The following is a 12,330-nucleotide window of genomic DNA, read 5'->3' as shown; positions in this document are numbered from 1 at the left end:
TGGGGGTAGCCAGGCTGGAATTGGGGGTAGCCAGGCTGGAATTCCGTGTTCCCAGCCGGCACAGAGCCACTGCAATCCAGAGGGAAGATAACCCAAGCCCCGGGGAGCTGCAGGTGGGAGGTGCTCTGGAGCCACGGGCTGGGACCCTGCAGATGTGGCTCCTGTCACTGCCCTGGGTCCCCACTGACTCCCAGAGCACGGAACTCCTGCATCCTGCAGGCTGTAAAAATCCATGATGGGGAATATCTGTGAGAGCATCAATCTTCATGAGCGAGGAGGGGATGGAGCAGGGGAGTCACGAGTGAGTTCTCCTGTCACTCCAGACAAATGGAGATAAATCGGGTGACACCTGCTATTTATTTACACACTTTGCTGGGTTTGCATATGGGTGTGAGCAGGAGGAACAGCTCCTGTCACACGTGTCACTGCTGCTGCTCAGGGCAGGGCACTTTTGGGTGGTTGTTGCTGTGTATGGTCACAGCAGCCAAAGATGGGGCTCCATGGAGAGGGAACAGAGGAGAGCTTCTCCAGCTGCTGCTGTCTGGGCTGGGTCCCTTTGTTTCCTGAAGGCCACGGCGCTGTGAAGATTGAAATCTGTAATTTTGAGAGCTCTGTATTGTTGGAACAAGGCCCTGATGGAGTGCAGTCCCCGATGTTCCTCAGTGCTTGCAGCACGGTCTGACTGGGGGAGTTGGGAGGGATGTGCACCAGGCACTTTGCATTAAGCATCTTTAGAGATGCAGATTTATTTTCAAATTAACCCTCAGCTCAGTGCGACCCCGCTAATCCTTTCACAAAGGCATGAACTGCTAATCCAAGTGCTGCACTGGGCTCACAGTGCCCTGAGCAGCTTCCCAGATCCCTCTCCATGTTTATAAGGAAGCTTGTATTATTTGGATCAAGAGTGTGTTGAAATTGGGAGTGACTTTTGCTCCTCAGGAGAGGTTTCCTGGGAGAGAGCTGGTATGAAACCATCCTGCCTGAAATAGGGAGATGCTGCAGCTGGTCCTGCAGTTTGCTGGGATGGGGATTCCAGGTGGCTGCTGTGTGTGGAGCAGGAGCAGGAGGTGCTGTGGGGCTCCTGCCTGGGGCAGAGGGTGCAGATGGGGATCAGGGCAGGAGCCTGCACTGCCCGTGCTTGGCCTTGGTAAGGAATGGGAAGTCTGAGTTAGTTTAAAGGTTTGTTTGCTCAGTGACTGATCCCATAAGCTGGTTTCTTTTCTAAAAAAAGAGGAAAAAAAAGGTAATATTTGTTTTGGAATAAATTCAGTACACAAATGTCATCACAGGAAAATATTTACCCTGACCAGTGCAATCGCTTCCCCGACCCCTTTGTCTTTATAAATCACCTGGCAAGGCTGTTTTATAATTTACTATTGTTTTATTATTTCTGTATCATTGTTCTTGCAGCAATTGTTCCTGTCACAGTCAGGGATTTGTGATCCAAGCCAGAAACCCAAACCAGTTTGCAAACACCTTCCCAGGGGCATTAATAGCCAGAGCTCAGTGCTGTATCCCAGCAGAGGGGGGTCCCTGGGGGTCCTGCAGGGCTGAGTCGCCCCTCAGAGGCCCTGATTTCCTGTGGGTGATGCATTGAGGGTCCCATGAGGGGATGGTTGGGGAATCCTGCCTTTGGGAAGAGCAGGGAAGGATCCCACTGTCTGCAGAACAGAAGTGCTGCCCCTCCTGGTGCCCCTCCCCTGGCTCTGTGCACTGAGTATTTCTCTCTAATGTTTCTGGCTGGGGGGGGTGGGGGTGTCACAGTTCAGATTTATTTATTTTTTTATATTCCATGGACACATGGGATGAGACCAAGCTGTATAATTTTCTCCCTACTCCCTGTGTGCAGCCACTGAATTCATCTTAATTTCCTGCACCAGTGCCCACGGAGGGGGAGCTGGTTTCTGCCCCCCCTGAAGTCAGTGATGCTGCTCAGGAGCTCAGGTGATTAAAAGGGGCAGACTCTCCAGCAAGGCACAGAAAAGGGCATTTTCTCCCGTGTGTTCTCAGTATAATGCAGCCAAAAGCTGTGGGACTGTGGGTTGATGCAGAGGGCTGGAGGTGCCTTCACATGTTCTGGTCTGTCACCAATGGAGACACGGCAAAGCCGAGCCCTGTGCCTCACCACCCTCACAGGGAGGAATTTTTTCCCAATATCCAATCTAAACCTGCTCTCTGCCAGTCTGAAGCCGTCCCCCCTCGTCCTGGCGCTGCACGCTCTTGTAAAAAAAATTAATAAAAATAAACAAAGTAAACAAAGAGTGTTTCACGGGCAATTGAAAGGTCAGCACAGGTCACACCTTATCATTGCTGCTCCTCAAACATCCTTGTGCAGGTTCTTGTTGCTCTCCAGAGAAGCCCCAAGTGCAGGACCCGTGTCCCTCCACCCCGAGGGCCGTCCCTGCCGTAACCACCCGCTGCAGGGATTAAGTTTTTGTTTATAGAAAAATCCATGGGGTTCGAGTTATCAAAAGCTGTGTGCACTAGTGGGAAGGACACAAAATCAATGCTGAAATATTGCCTGATTTAATGGCTGCTGTAAATAGCTCTGTTATGGCTCTGTGGTGGCAGCGCAGGAGGGGCTGGGTTTGCAGGCCCTGGCCAGGGCCCTTCCAACCCAAACCATTCTGGGACTCTGGGACATCTCAGTTCAGGGGTTTGCCCTCACCCACAGCCTCCTGTCACCCCACGGGTGACCCCCTCCACCAGCTGCTTCACAGGGTTTTCCCTTTCCTAGGGAACAGCACAGCCTTGGTAAGGAATTTCACAGAATCCCAGAATGGTTTGAGTAGGGAGGGACCTTAAAAGCTCCTCCTGTTCCACCCCTGCCATGGACAGGGACACCTTCCATTAGCCTACGTTGCTTCAAGCCCTGTCCAACCTGTCCCTGAGCAGGGATGAGAGTGGGGAGCAGGAATGCCCCAGGAACGGGGCATCCACAGCTTTCCTGGGCAACCTGTGCCAGGGCCTCACATTTCTTCTCCCTTTCTCCTCTCGTAAGATATGTTTCTAGAAACAGCATCGAGGCTTATAAACGAGGCTTTTAAAACCGTTTAAATACCTTTCATTTTTAATGGTTTGTTTCCATGTCATCGAATGCAATTATCTCCAGGAAAAGTTCTTTCTAGGATGCATTCAGGTACTTTGGAAAACACTGGCATTTCCCCCCATTTCTGGAAAGCCCTGAGGTCTGGGTTGGGGTTACTGGGGTAACCCAGCTGTGTTTCCATCAGCAACAGTAATTGCTATGGGCAAGAAAAAAAATAGTATTCCAGGATGCCTGGCTTGAAAGTCAGGAGGAATTAGGAAATCCTGCTCTGCATTGCTCCTTGAAGGTCAGGCAGGCATTGCTCAGTCCAATCACATGAGCAAACTCCGGCGGCTGAGCGCTCACAGAAGCTGATAAAGAGTTTTCCCCGAAGTCCTGCTCAGCCAGGGGATGGTGCAGCATCTCCTCCGTCAATATTGAGCTCTGGGTCAATACAGTTTGATGTTTGGCTTCACAGAACTCAATATCTGCCCAGTGCCAGCACAGTTCCTGCAGCTGCAGGAGCTGCCTGGTGCTGGGGGAAGGGTTCTGGGCTGAGGAGCTGCAGGGGTGGGTTCTGCTGCTCCTCGGGGGGGGGAAGCAGCCCCAGCTCTCTGCTCTGTTTTTCTGTTCTCATGAGGATTCTGTTTGTACCTGCCCAATGCCCTGAGGCTGCTGGCCTCAGCATCCCTTCCCTTCTGTCCTCCCCTCAAGCCCAGAGCCATCCCCTCCTCCCCACCCCTCTCTTTGGGCAACAGTTTAGCCAGTGTCAGGGGTTTCTTTTTATTATGGTTTTAATATTCATGACACATGCAAATTAGGAAAAAAGGTAATTGTCCCAATTAACACTAAATAGGTTTTTCTCACACATCTTGAGTAATTCGATGCTTCTGCTTATCTCATAAAAAGTTTCCTGGTGGAACTGCCTATGACTCGATGCTCATACAAGAGCCTGCTGAGCCTTGGTAATTAAGCTGTGATTAGCCAGCTATAAATACACGGGGTGGAATTCAACATTGCACTCGTAGGGCACCAGAGATAATAAAGTGATCAGATCAGTGAACACCTCAGGTACATCAGCAGTGGTGAGAAAAAGCTAAAAAGCTTTGGCTGTTGAGGGTGGGTTGGCTCCTGGGGGCTCTGGGCTGTGGCTGAGTGCTGGTCAATCCATTCCACCGAGCTTGGCTCCCTGTCCCACAGGCATTTCTCCCTGGAAAGGGTGGTCAGGCCTTGGAAGGGGCTGCCCAGGGAGGTTGGGAGTCCCCAGCCCTGGAGGTGTCCCTTGGAGGGGTGTGATGAGGGGTCCAACAAGTGAGATCCTCCCACCCAGAGCAGAGCTGGGCTTGAAACCAAGGGCCGTGAGGTTGTGTTCCTTCAGCCAGAGACACGATGTGATGGGGACTCTCTGCAGTGAATTACAGCTGATACTTCATCACACACATTATTCGGGTTAAGAATAAACTGGAGGAAGCTGGGATGACTTGGAGGAGCAGGCGAGCTGTCAGTTCCTGAGCAAATGATTCATTATTCACTCAGCTCTGGCTGCTCAGTGCAATTGCCCCGACTCCTGAACAAAAGTTGGCTCGTCTCAAACCCTGCTGCATTCCCATTCCTCTGCTGTGACCTGACCCGACTGCTGAAATGTTCATGAACACACTTATCTTGTGAATTAGGAGTTCTGTCAAACCTGATTCTGTGAACCACTCACAGGAAATTCATATCAGCTGCTAATTTCCATCCCCTTACGTCTCAAATACCATTTGTGAGCTTTCTAACTCAATGCTATTTCAGATTTAAAAGCACTTCAGGAAAACAACGTGGGATTATTTGGCAGGAGGCAGTTGTCTAAAGCACTGTCAGAACAAGCACTTTCTCTTTAGCAGCCTCTTTCCTCACCATTACAGCTCCTGCTGGGGCTGGTACAGACTCAGCCCCTTTGGGCCTGGCACTGGAGAAGCAACGTGCACAAAATCCTGATGATTTTGTAGAGTTTGACACACTGTGCTGGAAGTGTTCCACTGGTGTGGAGGGGGAGGCAAACAGGGAAGTCTGAAACTTCAGAAGATTGTGCAAGAGCAAGGAGTTGGATGCAAGGAAGTGCAGCCCCAGAAAGGGGTTGGCAGAGCCCACGTCCGAGTGAGGGGAGAAATGGAATGAACAAGTTTATGTGAGATCAGAACTGAACAAAATACCCACAAAGATCCCCAACAAAATTCAGACAAAGGAAAAGGAAGATTCAGAAGGGGCCTGCCCTGTGGACTGTGATGTGTGGGCAGATGTGGCGTTCTCCATGCCAGCCCTGGAGAGGAGTGCCAGTACCTGTGAGCAGTGAGATCCAGCAGGAAACTTCCCGCAGAGGGCTGGGAATGGATCCCACGTCATCCATCAGCTCCTCCAACAACTCCTCGCTGCTCGAGGCAGCGTCAGAAGCAGCACAGAGAGCACGAGCAGGCGTTAGCTCTGGCTTGGGCTGTTTGGCAGGAGGAACCGTGTCCCTGTACGTGCCTATTGAGCCTGGGAGGGGAGATAGAAACGTTCCCTCTCGGTGCAGATTTCTCCATCTGTTTTGTGTCTCTCTTTGTTCGCCCGCGGCGCTGCGTGGGTGCTCGTCAGGGAAGGGCGTTCCAGAGCCCCTGCACAGTGTTCCTGGTAAACACGGTTTGATAGTCACTTCAAGTGGGGCTTTTGCAGTGTTCTCACATTTCATTCCTTTATGCTCTGCCAATCCAGCCTGGTCCTGCTGCTCCTTTTGTCCTCCTGCTATTCCAGCCCAGCCCTGCCCTTCCCCCGTGCCCCCCTCCACGAATGCACCGAGAAGTATTTTTTCCAATTTAAAGCTGCCCGTTTTTTGTGTAGCTGTGAGTGGGTCCATTAGTGCTGGTCAGGGGAAAGCTGGAGAACATTTGGCAGATAATTGGGCCTGGGTCCCTCAGAAGGTGATGCAGAGCCCGCAGCGCTCTGTGCTGGTGGAACATTTGTGTAAATAGCTCTGCAGCTGAGGCTGCGTTAGAACTGCCCGTCACCACAGTCCTCTTAAAGCTCTCAACACACCAGGGACTGCTCTGGGTCTACCCAAAATAGCAGCTCTCCACTTGGCCAGCCCTGTGCTGAACATGGGGTCGTCTCATTTAAATGTTCCGGGCTGCAGGATGACCTGAGCCTCTTTGTTGGGCCGTGCTGATCTGTCAGAGCCTCCCTCCTCACAGCTCTCCTCAGTCCTGGAGGAGGTGGGGCTGGGGGTGGCACCCAGCTGTGTCCCTGAGCTGAGTGTGTGATTTTCCAGCCACATCTGGAAAGGGGCAGATGTGTAATTGGATGCAAATGGTCATCTGTCACCGTGAGAATGTGTTTTTCAGGAGGATTATCTTTGAAAAGAAGTGTACCTTGGGATGAGGGGACAGTGTGTGTTTGGGCAGTGTTGGTGGAACTCAGCTACAATCAGATAAAATCTCTGACTCTTTGCCCAGCTCTGTTCAAACTCTGCTGGTTCTCAGCCAGGCACCCCTACAGCTGTTCTGGGCCCCTCACCACTGTCTCGTGCCTGGCCCTGGTTTCCCTGTGAGTGTTCCAGCTGTGCCTGTGCCCAGCTGTGCTGCTCTGTGCTGGACCTGCTGCTGCTGGGACACTTCTGCACCCTGACATGTGTCCAGGGCCCAACGCTCAGGGCAGCTCAGAACGTGCCTCTAGAACCCACGTGGGGTTTATTTAAGTGACTGTCAGGGGATCACAGCCTCCTCTGAACCAAGAAAATGAACCTTCCATGGGTCCTTAAAGACATTTCACAGTGAGCAGAGATGCAGAATGGAAGAGAGCTGATGGAAGCCCTGAGGCCTCTCTGCCTCTCTTGTACAGGGCACAGTGAGTTCCTCCTGGGTCTCCATCCCTGCTCCATTACAGCCTGGCCATGCCAGACTGGCCTTGGTCTTCCAAAGGCACAGTCACCCACCAGCTGGGCTGTTCTGTTGCTGTCTGTCCCCCTGCCCTCTCTACAAACACAGGGCAGTGAGCTATGCTGATGGGTCTCCCTTCCTTGTCCCTCACCAAACGCTGCCCCGTGCTCGAGGTGCAGCCTGGGCTGTGGGGAGGAGCTGTGTGCTCCCATCCCTGCTGGGTGATCTGTCAGGGACATTGTTTAAAGCTGTTGTTGCACCACTGGGCTGAAGTCAGAGGATGCTGTTGGCTTGCTGGGTGAATACCCGCAGAGGATGATGCTGTGCAGGATGAATACCAGAGCAGGGAATTTTCAGACATGCAGATTTGTTTTGTGGATCATCATCTGTTCCTTCTCTGTGCTACTTAAACTGGCTGTTGTTATGCAAATCTCGTAATCTATTTAGGAGTGCTCTCCAGAGATTTCAAATGGCATCTAATCTGGTTAGCAGATCCATTCTGCAAGAGACTTGGGTAATGTGTTCAGCCAAAGATGAGATATTGGTGTTTTATGCATTTGACTAACGACAGAAGCTGTTTTATCCCATTCACAAAGCATTACAGCACTCTGACTGACCTGAAACCCATGTAGCTGCCAGGAAGCAGAATAAACACAAATAATGTGAACAAGGATGTACAACATATTCACAGCTCCTGACAGTGCACTGGGGTCGCTGCAAACTGGGAAACTCGACTGTTCTCCTGAGTTCAGCGACACTGGGCTGAGTCTGTGCCTGGATGAGAAAGGCAGGAGTGATCCCTGGTGCTCTTCCCTTCCTGAGCTAATCCATCCTCCATGTCCAGCAGCCTCCATAGCCCAGCTGGCAGCACAGCCTGCTCATTCCTGATCCCAACAGCAGTTCCCAAACTTTGGGCTGAGATTTCTCACCAGGGAGTCACATCCAGGCTGTGCAGAAGTGCTGGACACTCTGCTCAGCATCTCAGATCCGTTTCTCTCCACCTGCACAGCTGAACGTACTCAGGGTGTGCCTGTACCTCCTGTCTGGGGTCACTCTCAGGGCACTCCTGCCCCACACTGCTGTTATTTCAGGCCCCAGTGCAGCTTCCCTCTGCTCCTGTTTCCCTGGCACAGAGCTCTGGGTACCAGCTGCAGGTTCCACTCCTGGCCCCATCCACTGGCAGCTCTTCCATAAGACACTGGATGTCGTTGTGCCTGGTTTGGTTTGCAAACAGGGAGCTTTTCCTGGAACTGTGCCTATGGATGAGAGCCCCAGGCCTGGGCTCCACCCTGATGTCCTCCTGAGTGTCCACTACCTCCTCCTTGGGCTGTGGGATGTCCAGCAGGAAAAAGATGCCTGTCTTTTCTGTGGCTGATTGCACAGTTATTTTCTTGCAAATAAGTACTTCTGTGTTATTGACTGAACTTAAAAACTACACGTATCCACTTGGAATGTTCCACCAAAACCTCTCGTTTCTAGCCCAAATGACCAAACGGTACTTTAATTTCTGTTAGCTGATACAAACATTTCTGATTTTTCTTTTAATGCTGCAGCAGAATTGCGTTGAGGGAAATTAACTCAAGAGTGTGTCGTCGAAATAAAAAAAAGTTAATTGAAAACGTTTTGGCTCTAAAATTAAATTTAAAAGGCAAATGCCTTCAACAAAGCAGAATGAGCGACTGAATAATTTTGACGTACACGAAACACTTTGTCAAATTAATCTTTCATTTAAAGACTGTACAGACTAACATTCACAACCCTGTGTTCTGGAAATGCAGGGTTTGGTGGAGTCCTTGCTCCTGGTTCCGTGCAGGACACGGTGGGACTTGAAGATGGCACAGAAGGGCCAGGAGGAACCTTGTTCCCTTCCCCACCATCTGCTCCGTGTCCCTCCCACCCAGAACTGTCCCACGTGCACTGTAATGGTCCTTGTCAGATGACAGATTTCGGGGAGCTTTAGTAATTAGGAGCTCCACTCTCATCAAGGAAAATAATTAGTGTGAATGCACTGGGTTTACTAAAGCAGCTCAATTAAAGAGAGTAACAGGCTTTTTACAGCAACAAAGGAGGGACTAAGCAGGCCTTGGTGAGTAAATAAAGCTGTAATCAGTGTGATTAATTTAAAGTCTCAGGAAGGCATGAATTGGATTGATATTCCAAAAGTCTCATGCGTCCCATGGGATCCCAGAAGAAATCATTCCACATTTTAGGGAGAACACGAGGCCTCATTAATTGTGAACAAGAAGAAGTAAAACCTGACAAATGTAATTTGCTATAAATTTCTACTGGAACGCAGATTTTGGCAAGTATTTTCATGGGGCTTCTAAAAAAAAATCTGTGCATATTCCCTGGCTAAAACAAATTAAAGAAAGGTTTAGGAATGGACTGGCTGGCATTTTAACCATGTTTCTTAAAAACCTCCTTCGTCTGCATTTCTTTTGCCCTGGCACTGTCATGGGAACCCACCTTTGCTGTTTCTGTTGCTCAAGAAATTGGTGCTACTGATTTTGCAGCTTCTATACCTGAAATCTGGCTTTCCTCCACAGTTAATTTTGGGATACAGCAAACCCTAAACAGCTGGACGAGAGCTTGGACTGTAAATCACAACCAGCTTTATTTCCTTCATTTTCCACCAGTGACTGATGGCTTTATGGCTCTTTACTGCACTTCATAATAATTTAAAGCAGATATTTAGTACATCTATAAAATCTCTTTCATGAGGTTCTGGGGAAAGGAAACCGTATAAATACTCTTCAGGTTTTTTGTTGAGTTACAAACTGTTGACAAGTCAATCTACAAAATAAGCCATTCCTGGTGGTGGAGGAGTTACTGAACCCCCCTGCTTACAGGGAACCTCTGTTTATAGGGGTTTCCCAGTTTTCTCTGATTAAATCCAGACAGGCTTAATGCTGAAATCAGGCTTTGAACCTGGGAAACATCCTGATAATGTTTCAGTGTAGAAATGTTGTGTCAGTGCTAAACCAGACAGTTGTTGGCTCCCCTTTTGCTGCAGAACACGATGATTTAATAAGTGTTGATAAATGTTTTTCATTCTTTCTCATTTTTCTACTGTTTCCAACACACTCAACTTTTCTCCTCAGTATATTTCAGTGGAAAAGGGAAAATCATTTGAGTGTGTTATAAATGATGACTTCCATGACAATTCCCAGTGGATCAGCACTGGGGATTGCCGGGTGTTCCCCTGCACACAGGGCAGGGTGTCACAGCACTGAAACCCTGCTGCACCCAGCCAGGTGAGGAGGGGAAACCTCCTTCTGGAAACCCAGGTTGGGTTCTGCTCATTCAGTTGTTTTTTCTCAGGGTTTCCCCTTGCTAAATGTGGTAAAATTGTGTGTCTGGGCTGATGAAAACAAATCCTCCAGCGCTGTGTCAGTCTGCTGGGGCACCCCGGGGAGAGACGTGGCATTCAGAGCAGACATCCGAGCAGGGAGAGGCAAAACAGACCCTAATTGAAAATGCAGCTGGATAAAGAGAGTCTTGATGTGGTCCTGGCAGCCACCAGAGCCACGGGAATCCGGAGGGTGCCTGAACAGATTGTGGGCAGAGACAGGAGTGACGGTGCGTGGCAGGGCTTGGGGGTTCCCTGGAGAGACTCTGGTCGGAACAAGGTCAGTCTCCCGTGGGAAACCCGATAAAAACTTGCAGAAGAAGCATGCTTCTAAATTCTACCTCTAAAACTGATGAAGTTGTTATTTTGTGGTGTTGGCTGGGCTGGAGGTGGCTCTTGAGAACAGCCTGGCTCTGTGGTGCCAACTGGTCCTCTCTGGGATATGGATACACGGCGTCCTCCTGCTCCTGAGAACAACCCCCACAGCTCGAGAAGGAATTTCTGTTTGTAATTCTTCAAGTTTTGGATTATCCCCCCCCCTCCTCCAGTTCCCCACAGTATTATGAATTATTTTAAAATTTGAGTGTTTCTGTGAACCCTGCCCGTGAACTCTGCAGGAACTTGTATTCCAGTGGGAAAGGCAGCACAGCTTGGGAAGAACCTGCCCATAAATAAATGCTGAATGCTGGGGAGCACCTGCAGCAGGAATGAAAAATCAGAGGTGATGGGGCTATTTCAGCAGGTTCAAATTCCAACCAACCTCTCTGCAGCAGAGGAAAACACCATTTCAGTGCCTCCTGTGCTGTTCATTTGCACTGGAGAAGGATCAGCGTTTGCATTGGGTTCTCCAAAGTTTTGATAACCTCATTTCCCCCGAGGGAGTTCTCGGGCAGGATAATGTATAGCCCCGTGTTGTATGTTCCCAATTCCATTTGCAGGAGATCAGGATTTTATTACCAGAGCAGCATTTAAAAATTGCTCTCTCTTTTTTTTTGACTTTGTGGGAATTTAAGGCCCCCAGAGCAGAAAGAAAAGGGTTTTTTTTTTTATAAGATGCAGGCTTGATTTTTATTTATTAGTTTTGATGGGAATCTTTACCCCATGGATGAATCTTGCTGGTTACAAATATAGTTACTGAAAGCATCCGAGTCCTTCCTGCAGCAGGGCAGGAGCTGGAGATGGTGTGGGGCTGTTCCCTGGCACAGCAGGGCAGGAGCTGGAGCTGGTTTTGGGCCATTCCCTGGCACAGCAGGGCTGTGCTGGAGCTGGTGTGGGGCTGTTCCCTGGCACAGCAGGGCTGTTCTGGAGCTGGTGTGGGGCCATTCCCTGGCACAGCAGGGCTGTGCTGGAGCTGCAGCCACACATCTGCACCAACCCCTGAGTTCAGGCCACCAGCATCGCCAGGCAGGAGCTCCAGAGGCTGCTCCAAAGGCGAGTGCTCCGCTTTTCCTAAAAATAGCACTTCTTTGAGGGGTTTCAAGTCTTTCCCTTTATTCCTGCCTTGGTGCCGTGGCTGAGCAGCTGCTGGGTCAGCCGAGTGCTGTGCTCAGGACCTCCCTGCAGCTGCCTTCCCACTGCCAGGGCCGTGCCTGCAGGTCCCTGCTGCACCTCCTGCTCATCCTGGTGTCCCAGCGAGGTCGGGGAGCCTGGGAGTGTGAGCAGACATGGTCCACTGGTCCAGCTGGGTTCCTGCTCCAGGCCAGATCCATGATGGGATGTCTGGGTGCTCCCACTGCTGCTGGTCAGCTCCCTGCTGGGCTCTGTCTCCAGCCTGGAAGGTGCATCACCTTGCCCACTTGTTCTTTCTTTACCCAGGCACCTCCCAGCACCTCTCTTCTCTGGTTTCCTGAAGGATTGAGGCACTGATGCAGATTGTGGGAATTATTTCTGGGGTAGCAGTTTGGGCTGTTCCACTCCAACCCAGCTGTGGGCTGAGATCCTTTAAATTCACGCCTTCCCTTCCTGAAGCATTAACAGAGGAATTCGCTGATTGCTAATTGCTGCTAATTAATCCTTTGCATGGTTTCTCATGTTTATGGGCAGATGAAGTAGAACTTTCCCTC

The sequence above is a fragment of the Neopelma chrysocephalum genome, unplaced genomic scaffold, assembly GCF_003984885.1.
Source record: "Neopelma chrysocephalum unplaced genomic scaffold, ASM398488v2 Primary Assembly neopelma1_155, whole genome shotgun sequence".
Lineage (NCBI taxonomy): Eukaryota > Metazoa > Chordata > Aves > Passeriformes > Pipridae > Neopelma > Neopelma chrysocephalum.
The sequence above is the reverse complement of the archived record's forward strand: the minus strand, read 5'-3'. Positions refer to the sequence as shown.